This window comes from Peromyscus maniculatus, chromosome 22, assembly GCF_049852395.1.
Source record: "Peromyscus maniculatus bairdii isolate BWxNUB_F1_BW_parent chromosome 22, HU_Pman_BW_mat_3.1, whole genome shotgun sequence".
NCBI lineage: Eukaryota > Metazoa > Chordata > Mammalia > Rodentia > Cricetidae > Peromyscus > Peromyscus maniculatus.
The window spans coordinates 33,536,055-33,550,850 of NC_134873.1; positions in this window are offsets into that span (position 1 = coordinate 33,536,055).

Consider the following 14,796-nt stretch of genomic DNA (forward strand, 5'->3'; position numbering starts at 1 on the left):
CACTGCTGTGGAATTGGTCATTTGTTTCACACTACTGAGGACTGAGGGGTCCTTGAGAAATGCTGTTTTAGATAAATGAGACTTCCATTCTAAGTGTCAATGATCTTTGCCAATAATTATCTTCTCCGGCTTCCTAAACAGAGTATGTAAAGAGAAGCTAATGAGGTTCATTTGAAGCTTTTAACATAGTGTCTTTAGATTGCCTCCATTTCTTAACCAGTAGTTGGGTGCATTATTACTCCCATATTGAGGATAAGGGAAACTGAGACTCTGGGAGTTTGTTTTGTGACCAAGGACACTTGGCTCAGATATGACCCCAATGAGACTCATTCTGGATACTAGCCACATGTACAAGAGGGTCACGTGAGGAGTCTAAGGAGGGATGCTTGGGTTCTTGTTCAGACAAAGGTACCTAGGTGTTGCTAGCTTTCTATATTCATCACATTTGTGCTGGCATTAGTATATATTATGATATAATATATATTTCAGTGGCATTCATCCTCACAGGAGACATATACTAGGCATATTGTATAACTGCTGTTGTTTTAGGTCCTGGGACCACAACATGGAGGGACACAGAGTCTTGTCTTCTGGAGCTTGTGGATCATCAGGGAAGAGACCACCGGGTGTATAATGTCTGTGACAGCAGAAGATCAGCACAGGTTGGTGGCCGGTCTGAAGGCTTCCTAGAGAAGGTGGCATTGAATCCAGAGACTGCAGACTGTGAGGCATCAGGGTGACAGAAAGAGGGAGCAGTCCAGGATGGAGGAGAAGGATGAGACCCATGTTTACTAGACAGAAAGGAGGGAATGAAGGACGAAGGGAAGGGGGAGGGAGGGAGGGAGGGAGAGAGGGAAGGAGGGAGAGGGAGAGAATGAGGATGTGAAGGTAGGGAGAGTGAAGGAGGAATGGAGAAAAGGAGAGGGGAAGAAAGGAAGGAGGCAAGAGAAGAAATTGAGGAAGAAAGATAAAGAGGGAGAAAAGGAGAGAGTGAGGATGACAGGGAAGGGAGCAATGGAAAGGAAGGATGGAAGGAGGAAAGGAGGAAAGGAAAACAGAAGGAAAAAGAAGGAAATGGAAAGGAGAGGAGAAGAGGGGAGGAATTAAGACAGGAGGGAGAGGAGGTAAAATGGGGAGGAAAAGAGGGAGGCAGGAGGGTAAAGGAAGAAAGGAAAGAAAGAAAAGGAAGGAAGGGAGAGAAGGAAGGAAGGCAGAAGGGAGGGAGACATGAAGGGAGGGGGGAGGGGGAAAGAGAAGGGAAGACGGGAGTTTCATGTTTATTGCTAAATTCAGAGCTAAAGCCCGGGAGGAGGCTGTGGTGAGGGATGACACTGTCAGGAGAATAAGGGGACAGATGGAAAGACCAGAGGACACTCTTCCTGAGCCTAGGCACATTGCAGGGACAATAATCAGCCACTGGGTGTTTTCAAACATGCTTCCAGGAGAGCCTGAGTTGAGATAGCACAGGACAAGCTATGGATGAATCCGAATGTAACTATAAGCTCTGGTTTGGGTCTGACTGTGGAGAAAAGTGGGCACTTCATAAGGAAAGATGATTGACGGGGCTGACATCTAATGACAGGAGGAACATTGGAAAAGGAAGAGTTGATATGACCAACATACTTTGCAGTAGGTCTGGCTTTGGTGGTTGCAATGGTTTAAACTTAGGCAAAGTCCCTTGAAGTCCTATATACAAAGACTTGGCCTTTCGGGAGGGTGGGCCTAGTGGGTGGAGCCTTAGGTCTTGGGTCTCTTCACAAAAGCTTGTGTCAGATATTCCATCATAGTGGCAGAAAATCATTTTTATATAGCCCTGCAATGAACACGGGATTAGAGGACACATGAGACTGACTGCCACGCTTGAAGAGGGGAAGCGAGAGGACATGCTTGAGTCTAGCTCCACCCTCCTTTTTCCTGTTGTCTTATTTACACAGTGTCCTTCTTACTGTTTCTTCTGGTCAGTTTCCACTGTCAGCCTAAAAACCTAGAATACTCGAGAAGAGAATATTATACTCCAAAGAATTATTCAGATCTTGTTGGCCTGTGGGCATTTCTGGGAGTGGGATTGTCTTGTTTGTTGACTGATGTAGGAAGACTCAGCCCACTGTGGGTAGCACTATTCCCTAGGCTGGATCCTGAAGCATATTGAGAGGAGAAAGCTAGCTAAGAGCAGGTGAGCAACCACAGGTCTCCACATTTATTTTCTCTGCTCTTGACTGTGGGTGTGATGTTTTGAGTTCCTGCCTTGACTTCCGGGTGACAGTGGACTCTCACCTGGGACTGTAAGCCAAATAACTCTTTCCCCTAAGTTTCTCTCTGTTGAGATGTTTTATCATAGCAACAGAAATGAAGCTCAAACACAGCTCTGTGGAGACTTTGCAGTGGGAAATGTGATTTGTAAATAAAGTCATTCCCTTAAGGTAATCATTGTACAATTGATTATGAAATGAATTTTCTGGTATAGAAGACCAAGAGATCATTAAAATGCTACATAAACTGACAAGCATTGAAAGCAGGCCATGGTAAAAATAAAACTTTACTGGGAAAAACACAGTCTTCCTGAGGGGGACTTTGATGGCTTCCACATGTCCCTGGGACTGCCTTAGAGGTATATTTTTAGCAAGGACACAATTTTTTTTAAAATGTATATCAACACCTGTGTGCTAGAGAGAAAAATGAAGAATTAAATAAAAAAGAATTAATATTTTTATTTGCAGAATCTTTAAATTTGTTTATTTAGTTTACATCCCAACCCATTTCCCCTCCCTCCTCCCTGCTTCCCCAATCCACTCCTCCTCTGCTTCTGTTCAGAAAAGGGTAGGGCTCCCATGAGTATCAATCAAGCATGGCATATCAGGTTGTGGTGAAACTAGGCACTACCCCTTGCATTTATGCTGGGAAAGGCAATCCAGTGTGAGGAATAGGTTCCTAACAGCTAGCCACAGTATTAGGGACAGCCCCTGCTTCCACTGTTAGGAGTCCCATAAGTAGCCCAAGCTACACATCTGTCTTATATGTGTAGAGGGCTTAGGTTGGTCCCATGCAGGCTCTGTGGTTGTTGGTTCAGTCTCAGTGAGCTCCTATGAGCCAGGTTAGTTGTTTCTGTGGGTTTTCTTATGATGTCCTTGACCCCTCTGGCTCCTACAATTCTTCCTCCTGTTTTAGTACAGGATTCCTCAAGCTTTGCCTACTGTTTAGCTGTGGGTCTGCATCTGTTTCCACCAGTTACTGATTGAAGGCTCTCTGATGACAGTTGGGGGAGTCAGCAATCTTTTCACAGGAGATGACCAGTTTAGACTACATATCCATTATTGCTAGGAGTCTTAGCTGGGGTCATCCTTGTAAATTTTTGGGAGTTTTCCTTGCATCAGTGGTTTTTACTTGACCAACAAAAGTTCCCCTTTCCAGTCATCTCTTTCAGTACTCTCCCCTTCCAGCCACCCCCTCAACCCTATTCCTTGAGTTCCTATCCACATCTGCACCCAGTCCACCCAGGGGATCTCTTTTATTTTCCCTTCCCAGGGAGATCCATGCATTCCCCCTTTGGGCCCTCCTTCTTACCTAACCTCTCTGGGTTTGTGGATTGTAGCATGATTACCCTTTACCTTACAGTTAATGTTCATTTATGAGTTAGTACATACCATGTTTGTCTTTCTGGGTCTAGGCTACCTCACTTAAAGGTTTTTTTCTAGTTCTGTCCATTTGCCTTCAAATTTCCTGATGTCATTGTTTTTAACAGCTAAGTAATACTCGGTTGTGTAAATGTACCACATTTTCTTTATCCATTCTTCAGTTGAGGAGCATCTAGGTTGTTCCCAGGTTTTGGCTATTACAAATAAAGCTGTTATGACCATAGTTGAGCAAGTGTCCTTGTAATATGATTGAGCATCCTTTGGGTATATTGCTGGATCTTGAGGTAGATTGACTTTCACTTTTCTGAGAAACTGCTATATTGATTTCCAAAGTAGCTGTACAAGTTTGTGCCCCCACCAGCAATGGAGGAGTGTTCCCCTTGTTTCACATCCTTGCCAGCATAGGCTGTCATTTGTGATTTTTGATCTTAGCCATTTTGACAGGTGTAAGATTGAATCTCAGAGTTGTTTTGACTTACATTTCCCTGATGGCTAAGGAGAGAGTTTTTGTGAGAAGGCTTCATTCTGCTGTATAGGCAGGACTTGAACTTTCTAGATAGTGTAGGTTGGCTTCTCAAACTTGTTTCTCTTCTCCAGGGCTTCTCAAGTGTTAGGGCATATGGACATGGGCCACATTCTTAGCTGTTCTTAGGATTTCAATAGGTGTTGAGTGTGTAGACTGCTGTGGATAATATGCATACTGTCATAATGTTGACTCTTCAGATCTGTGTACATAGCCCACCTTTCCACACTCCGTTCTCTTTAGGCTCTTTGCCCAATGTTAAGGTTTCCGGAACACACATCTTTCAACTTACTGGCTACATTTATTTCTATGCATTTTGTTTCTTTTACATAACTATAAGTGGATTGTTTTCCTAATTTCTTGTCTCCGACAATTTATGTTTAGTGTGGAGAGAAGTACATTTGTTTTATTTTTTCATGTTGACTTTTTGTCTTGAAATGTCACTGGTTAATTAGAGTTGTAAGGACTTTTAACTGGAGTCTTGAGAAGCCACAGAACTTGAAGCAGAATTTTTTTTTTTTATTGACTTTTGGTTCTTGTGGGATGATACTTTAGAAGTCACAGAATTTCTTGAAGTCTCAGTTCCTACATCTGTGAACATTAGATTAAAGTTTTAATTTTATATATTACTTGGTGCCTGACCCATAGTAAGCCTTTCCGTGTCCAAGAGATAATAACTCTTAATATGATGACTGCCTAAATTTTTGGATGTCAGCACCATCGTTGATTGTAGACAGTAGATCTTATGTACTGCCTCTTCCTGGATGTTTTCTAGCATTCACAAAGCAAATGAACAAAGAAAAACACTTCCTTAGGGGTAGAAACTGCTTGAACTGAACCCAAGTCCAGAACATTGGCTTATTTTGGAAAACTTATTTAAAAAAAAAATGATCAGGCCATTCTTCTGTGGTTGGAGTATGTTTTGGTTTGAATTATGTCATTACAGAATAAAGATGTTAAATAAATAACAGGGGTATCCTATCATTTGAAAGCAGAATGAGAGAGCTCCAGAAGAGAGGTTGATGAATGAACATGAAGCCGTTTTCCAGGCGGAGTCCCTGAAGACGGGGTAGCCCTAACTGTCCCCCTGTGGAGCCCAGCACTGTAGAGTGTTCCCCTGGCCAAACTCTGGGTCACCAACAGTCACAGAGGAAGGAATGGAAGGCTGTGGCGGGAGACTCCTGGTACACGGACCACCTAAGAGACGTAGGAAGTCAATGGCAATGCACACTTCCTTCCTTGGGCTGGCAGAGTTTGGAGAAGAAACTTCTCAGGGTACCAGAAGGTGTCATATCACCTAAGCTGTTTGCTATCCTCACTACCCAGAGGGGGGCCCCTCACACAGTCACACTTCATCTTTCCCATACATTGTCACCTGCCCTGTAGAGAGCAGGTTCTCACCAAACAGCTCAGCTCGCAGCAGCTTTGGAGCACTTAGTGGAGAGAAGGCCAGGAGAGTGTCTCTGATTTCACTTCCCAGCACACAGATAGGGAGGTAAGGAGACATTATGCCAGGTGGCTTTTTAAGTTCTATTGCTTCCATCAAGGAGAACGGATAAAGTTGCCCACTGCTAAGCTGGACAGGCTGGGTTCATACTCTGGACCCTCACTGGAGAGTATTGACTGCTGAAAGTTGTCCTCAGATCTCCAAGTGTGTGTGTGTGTGTGTGTGTGTGTGTGTGTGTGTGTGTGTGTGTGTGTGTTTAAGTAAGTTTAATAAATAAGTAAAGAATGAACAATAATAATAAAAGAGTTCATTCTGGGTGTCCTCAGCCATGGTGGTATAAGCCACCATGGAAAGCCAAGGGTGCCTTCTTGACTGGGCTGGAGGGTGGGAAACAGCCTCTGCCCCTTAGAGGAGCCAATGCCATGATTTAGGGGGACCAAAAATCCCAACCGATCAACATCTGACAGAGTCCGGAGCAGGGTCTCTAGGGATAGGAGTTTCCTTTGCCTTAAGGTTCTCAGCCACCAGACTTTGCTGCATGGCTAGTTTCTTTCCAGTGATGAGAACTATGGAAGTCTGAGAAGCTGCAGTGTGGAAGGAAGCCCCTTGTTTACAAATGTAGGAGGTAATTAGCATAGTTCAGAGAGTTGCTTAGCTGGTGGCTCTGGTTAGTGGAAAAACCTCAGCCCTTCAGCACTTTCTTGAGGCTCTGTTTTCTGAGCCTGGGTAGACAAGGAGACTCTGAACCCAGCTTACAAATGATGGATTTCTTATTTGAAAATCTCCCACAGGAATCTGTCACCCCATCTCCTGGAGCCCAGATGGTGAAGAAGTAATATGTTGCCCTTTGCTAGCTGCTTTTATGTATCAAAGCTCTTATTTACCACTTGGTTGGGGAAATGAGGGTCTAAGAGCAACAGTTTATTTTCTTTCCTCTTTGCTGGAACTGTTAGGCTTGTTCACCCCCATGACAAGATTCTCACTGGAAGTACAAAATTGGAACTCTTGCACATACTGGCTTTCTGGACTCACTCTGTGTGTGTGTGTGTGTGTGTGTGTGTGTGTGTGTGTGTGTGTGTGTGTGTGTGACAGATTCAAGGGCATGCCTCCCAGCTCACATCCAAAGCTCAAGTCCAGGTTTGCTTTCAGACCGTTTTCAATATCACCAAGCTACTTAATGACACTCAGGCTAGTCTTTGCTTTCTCAAGTCCCCAAATGTTTCTAATTAGCTATGCAATTTGCAACTTTGCACTTGAACATCTGGAAGAACTACACACAAGCAGGCACGAGAGCATCCCTAGGTCTACACAGATCATAAAATCCCAGTACTCAGAGGAAACCCCTGCTCAAAACTGTCCATTCACTCATTCATCTGTAAATCCATCCATCTGTACATCCATCTACTCCTCGCCTACCAAATACATCTGCACATCTGTCCATCCACCATCCACCCATCTACCTATCCATCCATATATCCACTTACCTACACACACACATTCATCTAGCATCTATCCATGTATCCTCCTATCCATCCACCATCTACTCACCCACTCATTCATCCATCTACCTATCCATGCATCTATCCACCTACACACACACACACACACACACACACACATTCATCTAAACATCTATCCATGTATTCACATATCTATCCACCATCTACTCACTCACTCATCTCTCCTATCTAACTATTCATCCATCTACTTTCTACCTATCCATCCATCCATCCATCCATCCATCCATCCATCCATCCAATCTAACCATCCAATCTACCCAGTCATCCATCTACATACCCATCCACTATTCACTCACCCACTCATAGATCTATCTATCCACCCACCCACCCATTCATCTGCACATCTATCCATGTATCCACCTATCATTTATCATCTACCCACTCATCCATCCATCCATCCATCCATCCACCCTGTGAGAAACAACGATCTTCACTTCAAAATACGAGCACTGAAAATTCTGAGAAATGAAAGTGAAGCTGTTTCATTTGGAAAGACCAGGAATTAACCTAGAACAACAGCCACTGTAACTGAGTTAGAGAACAATATGTATAAACCCTGATAAACGCTAGCTTCCTCCCTTTGTTTTAGCAATCAGGAAGGTTCAGTCTTCCATGTCATCCAGGTTTCATCTTTCCTGATCTTGCTTAAAGTGGCTTTTTCTTTTCAAAAACAACATGTGGGTTCATCTCCATGTTCTACACACTCTTTAAAGCATATCAGATGTATGATCTTGTAGGCAAGCTTGGCTATGAGTGACTAAACTCTAATTTGGGTGGGGTATGGCAAGAGAAGAGAGAGAGAGAGAGAGAGAGAGAGAGAGAGAGAGAGAGAGAGAGAGAGAGAGAGAGAGAGAGAGTTGGGGGGTAACCAGACCAGTGGGCTTTATGAGGGTTTTCTGTTCATTTATAGCTGTACTTAGGTGGGCTTTGAAAATGAGCCTTCAGATTTTTAACAATTCCTTATGCCAGTCTGCTACATACCCAATCAGCCAGGGTTAAGTCTTTCCTTAATGGGGTAACCTCTTGGATAGATCAGAGGTTGGTGATGGTCCATTAGCAGCTAGTATTTAGATTTCTCTACCACAGTCTCTCCTAGCTACGTCTTTAGTACATTGGGGTAATTGGCAAAGATAGCCTCTGAGCTAGGCATGATTCCTACATCTTCAAGCAGTTGAAAGAGATCAAAAGAAGAATATTTTGACACATTCAAATGCTGTGAAATTCGAACTTCTGTTTTCACAGAGCCAATGACATCTGTGGCTGACATGTCCTGTGTGCCACAACAGCCCAGCTGAGTCATATCTGCAGGGGCTGTAGTCTACAGAGCCTTTTGAAGATCTAGCCTGTTTCCTGATGCTTTTGACACAGGAGAAGGAACCTGAGTCATGTCCACAGTATGATTCAGATAGGTTCAGCCTTATTCTTACTCACTCCCCTTCCCACACACACGCATGCACACACATGTGCGCACACACACGCATGCACACACATGTGCACACACACACATGTACACACATGTGCACACATACCCCACTCACACTTATTCATGGAGCACCAGCTATCTTGTCCATGTAGCATCCTGACCCAGGACCTCTATATATCCTATTCTATTGGAATATATCAATCTTATTCCTTTAGTCTGGTTACCATAACAAACAGAATTCTTCAGAAGAGATGTTACAACTCTCTATACTAAAAAAAAAAATGTCTTTTAAGAAACCCTGAATTCCATCTTTTAAAAAATTTTGTTTGAGAAGAGCACATATATAAGTTCTTAATTGTATTTTTGTGCTATTAATTAATTTATACCACACTCAGTAGTCACTGAAGTCCTTAAAGGCAAAAGCAATGTCTGTTCATCTTGCCCTTACTTCCCAGGTACCCACAACAGGGGTAGCTTACAGAGGTCTGCCTCACTCTGTGCAAGAATGAGCCCCAAATATCCTTGAGCCGTCATGAGTCCCAGAAGTGTCCTCGGGTGAGTGGAGTACACAGAACACTGTGTGGGGCCTTGGGGTGAAGAGTGACAGGTATCCCTCCACCTGTGAGAGATTCATCACCACCCATCAGAAGTCTGAACCCTCAGATAGGGTTGACCCTCATGTGTACTGTCTACTCCATCCCTGTAGATCTATGACATTGTTTAGTTACGAAGTGGCACAGTATGAACTGACAGCTATAACTAATAAATATAATGAAGGCTACATGAATATAGTACCTATCTCTTTTCTCAATTACCTTAATCCCTTGGTGCCCCGTATTGTTTGAATATTTATTTTTATTAGTTTTGATTAAGCATGTGTATGCATGGGGTGGGGTATGCACACGAGTGGAGGTACCTTCAGAAGTTAAGGATCAGATGGCTCTGGAGCTGGAATTACAGGAGCTTATGAGGCACATGTTCTGGGTAAAGGAACGGAACATGGGTCTTCTGGAAGAGCAGTAGGTGCTCTTAACCACTGAGCATCCCTCCAGCCTTAGAGCCTTGTATTTTACGCTACAGTCAAACATGAATAATTGAAATCATAAGGTCAGGCATGGGGATCCAGGACATGGTAGAGGTCTCATTTTACTGTTAAGAGATATTGAGGAGGTATCCTCTAGTTTGGCAGAGACTGGCAGCCAGCCAGAAATGTCTAGCCCCTGGGTTCTCAGGCATATGCCTATTTTATAGATAAGGAATTTGTGTAACAGTTCAAATTGATCCCCACTGGGAGGGGGAACTGCCGTGGAGAATATTTTATTCTATACACAAATGGGTCCCCTGGCATGTTTTATCAACACAATCATGGTCACATTGTCATCATTAAGGCATGAAGGAGGCACGTGCCATCAAGAGCCTCTCCTCCCTCCTCAGCCATCTGAGAAGTAGACAGCCAGTGGGATTCTAAGCTGTGTTTGCTCTGCTTCTTAATCACGTTTCCTTTCTGTAATAATCACAAGATGCTGGAGAGTGGGAGAGACCGTTAAAGAGACACTAACTGTCACATCAAGAGTCAACGTGACACCCAGGTTCCAGTGCCTTGAGCTGGCTTAGGTGCACAGAGATTTTTATGAGCATTTCACCAAATTGTACAATAAACAGACAGAGGCAGGAAGACCACCACTCTGTTAACATCTAGGCAACATTCCTCTATATCCATAATAGCTCTACAACCCTTGTTGGATTCCAAAACATCATAGTGCTATGAGAAAAGACCTACAATGAAATACCCCAGTGAGAGACTGCAAGGTTGAGTCAAACTCACATACTAGGAACAAAAGTGACCAGCTATTTGCCACCAGAGTTCTAACATCATTGAGAGTTCCTCTCTTTGGGGCAGTAGAGATGGCTTACTGGGTATGAACTCTTGCTGCACAAGCCTGAGTGTTGCTGGAGGGCTTCTCTTCAGGCTCCACCAAGCCCTGCAGTCCCACAATTCACATATAAAATAATCACTCAGACGCTTATATTACTTATAAACTGTATGGCCGTGGCAGGTTTCTTGCTAACTGTTCTTATATCTTAAATTAACCCATTTCTATAAATCTATACCTTGCCACATAGCTGGTGGCTTACCGGCGTCTTTACATGCTGCTTGTCCTGGCCGTGGCTGCAGTGTCCCTCCTTCCTTCTTCCTGTTTCCCCAATTCTCCTCTCTCCTTGTCCCACCTATACTTCCTGTCTGGTCACTGGCCATCAGTGTTTTATTTATATAGAATGGTATCCACAGCACTTGAGGACCTGAGTTCAAATCCCCAACACTCATGTAAAAGTTGAGTGTGGCCACATACTCCTGTAACCCCACTGCTGTGGGGAGTGGTGACAGGAGGAATGCTGGCCTGCTGGCTGCCAGCCTAGCTCTAGATTCAGTGAGAGTCCTTGTTTCAATGGAATGATGCAGAGAGTGATAGGGAAGGACACCCCAAATCCTCCTCTGGACTCTGTGTCCATGTACACAGACACAGAACCTGCACATACATGGGCATACCTCATATAAATACCACCCCCCGACACACATACACATATACCACATATGTACATATATACCCTACACACACAAACACCATACACATATGCCACATAAATGCATACATATACATTACACACATACACACACACACACACACACACACACACACACACACACACACGCTCAAAAGAGACCCTCCCTTTTACCCTTCCTTTTACTCTAAGAAGTAGCCTAGCTGTGTACTCATGATCCTTCTGACCCCTAGTCACATTCTCTTCAAAGGGGGTATATGACCAGGAAAGAATAGGACGCAGCCTACCACAGCCATGTCATCTTGGTAATGAATGTCTGGATTAGTTGCAGGGTTTTCCCAGAATCTATGAATCTCTACCTAGAGTTCTCTCACAGCACTGTAAGAGTATCTCCCCAATCTTCCCACTAGCCCTTCCATTCCTCTGACTATATCTATCACTTCTTTCATCACATATAAACATTTCCATTCCTCTGACTATATCTATCACTTCTTTCATCACATATAAACATTTGTCTTCAAGCCCTTCAGATCTAGGTCAAGCCCCATCTAATCTGTTAATTGAAGGACAACACTTAGATATCTCTACTTAGCCTCCATTTTAGAAGGTCTGCAGCCCAAGAGTTATCCATATTTAGCTAGATCACACTCCTCATTGCCCTGAAGCTATTTCTTCCCAGTGAAAATCTTCTTTCCTAAAGAGAGTACAGAAGGTCATGAGAATCAGAAAGTAAATACAACGTGCAAGGCTCAGGAGGCTCCTGAAAATTACAAGATTCACACATCCCCTTATATTGTTATATAAGCAATAACAATTGCTGAGGAGTATACATTCCAGCCCCAACACACACACACACACACACACACACACACACACACACACACACACACACACACACACACCCTGCCTCCCAGCCAGGTCAACCAGGCTACAGGCAAATTATGCAGGGATTGCCAGTGATAAGAGCTTCCATAATTGTTTCCAGTGATGGAGATGAGGTTTTTTGGTGATGCAACTGTGAGTCAGCCATGTTTCTGTCAGTAGCTCCTCACCTACACTTTTATATGTAACCCTAGTAAACTCCCTGGTTTGCAGCAGGCTTTATTTTGGGCCACCAGCCAGCTCCCAAATCATTGCACAGAGACTTATTATTAGTTATGCATGCTTGGCCTTAGCTTATCCCACCAGCTCTTATAACTTAAGTTAACCTGTTTCTCTTCATCTTTGTTTTGCCTCAGGGCTTTTTCCCTTTCTTTCATTTTTGTATGTCCTCATTCCGAGTCTGGCTGGCTGGTCCCCGGCCACTTCCTCTCTTTCTCCCTTGCTTTCTCTTCTCCCTCCTACTTATTCTCTCTGCCCGCCAGCCCCACCCATCGCTCTACTGCCTCGCTATTTGCCATTTAGCTTTTTATTAGATCAATCAGATGTCTTAGGCAGGCAAGGTAAAACAGCAACACCTCTTTAGATAATTAAACAAATGCAATTTAAGCAAATGTAACACAAATTTGCCTAGTTAACAAATGCAATATAAACAAATATAATGCATATTTACATGGTTAAAGTAATATTCCACAACACTGGTTCACTAAGTTAGACTTGGATGGAGTTGTTTGTTTGTTTGTTTGTTTTTTGAGTCTGTCTTCAGTGCCCCGTCTGGACTGAATAAATATTTGTACATATGTCCCCAAGACAAGCCATACAACACTCACCCACTCTGAAGAATTTCCATGTAGAACCCACAGTCTCCCAGAATCCTCTTGGTTCAAGCTAGCCTTTCCCTTCCTCAGCCATCTGTTTACAGCATTGCACATGCAGCTCACGTGTGTGCGTGCATGCGTGCGTGTGCACCTGTGTGTGGATCATGGGTGAGAGAGAATAGAAGCTAAATAAAGAACATGGTTCCAGCACGATCCTACCACCTTCCCTTCTGAGTCTTTGCTCCTGGCTAAATGTGACAACATGGTGGCATTACTCTGAGCTCCTCACAGAAAGGAGAGGGCTCCTCTGATGGCCCCTTCCTTGTATGCTCTTAGGAGGCACCGGCGTGGTGCTTTTGTGTGCTCCACTGGAGGGGACACGCTCTGCGGCACTATGGGTCCGTGTGACTGCAGCGCATCCAAATCCTCTCTGCATGCAAGCACAGGCAGGGGCTGGCGCACACGCTTTGGATCTGTTTGTGTTCTAACACGGGAAACAGATGTGCGTGTAAAGAGAAGGGGTGTGCTTCCACAAAGCCAGAAGTATGTGAGAAATGTAGAAAACAGTCACCAGAAGGCTCTCATCACCTCGACCCAGGCACTTCCCCGCAGCACACTTCCGAGGCCCTCCAGAGGCCTCAGACTTGACCAATGCCTTACCTAACTTCTGGTAGGATGTCATTAGGGATCCTGGGTATCCTGGTACTGATCACCCCTGGCAGAACTTTTTACAACCTTAAAAGTATCAGTTTCCATCTGAGTGGAGGGCTTCAAGATGCCAGGCCAGGGCAGGCATGACTCCACAGAACTTAAGTATTATATACAAATAAAGTTCTCTCTGCTTAGAAACAGGAAAAGGGTCATTGAAACAGTTTAAATATTATTAAACTTACTTTTTTTTCTTTTAATATTGGGGAAAAAATCCTGAAGCTATGATGGCATCTCCAGCCAACCAGTTAGATTTATTGACATTTCCCCCCATGTTAGAAATACATCCACAGATGCCCCATGGTATAATTAGGTAGGCTTATGGCGACAAGCAAACTGAGATGTGGAAACACATGGAATGAGTAAGATGGTATTTCCAGCAATCAAGACATTCTCTGAAATGATTGAAGGGCACTTCCTCTGCACAGCGATTTTGGACTTAAGGCTCCAATTCAGGGGGTCTTGCCCGAAATCATGGTAAAGGCTAAAAGCCTCTTTATGACAAGCTGTAGTAGATCATCAACATTCTTGAGTCAGACCTCGAAATCTAGTTTGCTCATGTGCCTCAATCCAAATGCAATCAGGGCTTGGAAATCTCTTTGCGATATGAACCTTCTGGGTCTAAAGATATGTAGCTAATAGCCTCCGCTGTTTCCATTCCCAGAGCTGGACAGAGTGTGCAGTGCAAAGCTGCTGATTGCCTAGTGAGTCAGACTGCTCACCAGGTTGCTCGTGGACCCAGGAGGGGAACTGAGGACCGGTGGAAAGCCAAAATCACACTTGTTCATTGTCCATCCAGTGAACGAGCTGAGAGGGAGGACTGTGCCCTGAGGCATCCTCTGGTTCTCATGAAGCTGGGATTCAGGCCAGGAAGGTGGTATACCCTAGACAGACGGATGCTGCAGGATCGCCAGAGCTGGGAACTGGGCAGGCACATGCCCAGCAGTTGGTCACCTCGTACCACATGTAAGAATTATTTGTGTTTTACTATCACATACCAGCCCTCATGAGTCTCCTCACTGGGCCAGCATGGGAGGGAGGGCTAAACGTCATCTGTAAAGTCAGTTTCCTGATCGGTCCTGACTTGAAGGGAACACTTCTCTTCTGAAGCAGGAGATAATGAAGAATATTTAGAAAACAGCCCAGTGTTTCAGAACCTAACCTTTTTTGATGTTGTTTTTAATGAAAGAAGACCCAGTCCCTTTGAGCAAGTTGACGGCACATGATGTGACTAGGATGGTTTCCTTTACAGACTAAAGGAATATCAGTACAACAAATCCTTCA